Consider the following 819-nt stretch of genomic DNA (forward strand, 5'->3'; position numbering starts at 1 on the left):
TATAAATATAAATACCAAACTTCAGGTATTAGATAGGTAAATCCATAAGAATTGTGTAGTATGCATGCAAATTTCTTGTTATTTTGCACTCAAGCAATCTGCTGTGCTAGTCTTCTTAAGCACAACCTTGCCTAATGTACTTAGAATTGTTTAGATTTTTTCGCTAATTTTGTTTTAAGGAGTATTTACAGACATAGAATTTGGAAGATGTATGTTAATGTCTCTTTAAATTAGTTTGAACTTGCATTTCACACATCTGTTTGTAAATATATCTTTTGCTTTCTATGCCTTTTGAATAGCAATGTTGAAGACATGGCGCGTGATGGTGGAACTGTGGATATTGAAGAAGATGTGCTTCATGGTTGGAAAACTACTTTTCATTATATCTATTAGTTTAAATAATGCTCTCATCGTAATTAATTTTGTTCTGAAGCACTTCAGGCCGAATTGGGGCAGTTGTGCATGAATGATAATCTTGAGATGACATACAGACCACTATATGATGTCATTCAGGTATGTTTTATAGCTGTTAAGTTGTAACTTGGAAATATTACATTTATCTGTTGCACTTTACGATCTTTTATTAAATCTTCAGGGAATTGTAGGTTGGATCAATATCAGGAAAGATAATTTGCAGAGATGTGAATTTGAGCATTATTTGTCAACGTGAGTTTTTTCTTTCATCGATTCTTTTTTTTTTCCTTAATGCAAATTCTCTTTGTGCATGCTTCATTTTCTTTAGTAGAAGCATTTAAATGTCATTGGATTGTGATGCTTTTCTTAATGTACATCGTATTTATGTCTTTTTCAACGTTGGGC

At 31.9% G+C, this 819-nt stretch overlaps 1 long non-coding RNA gene across 1 annotated transcript; it reads left to right on the forward strand.

Annotated features, from left to right (window-relative positions):
• The first annotated feature begins 317 nt into the window (after window positions 1-317).
• On the forward strand, window positions 318-669 carry LOC110034550. The gene is made up of 3 exons (XR_002295069.1): window positions 318-361; window positions 434-513; window positions 596-669. It is a non-coding gene; the product is annotated as an uncharacterized LOC110034550 (long non-coding RNA).
• Window positions 670-819: the final 150 nt, after the last annotated feature.

This window comes from Phalaenopsis equestris, unplaced genomic scaffold (assembly GCF_001263595.1).
Source record: "Phalaenopsis equestris unplaced genomic scaffold, ASM126359v1 Scaffold190133, whole genome shotgun sequence".
Taxonomy (NCBI): Eukaryota; Viridiplantae; Streptophyta; class Magnoliopsida; order Asparagales; family Orchidaceae; genus Phalaenopsis; species Phalaenopsis equestris.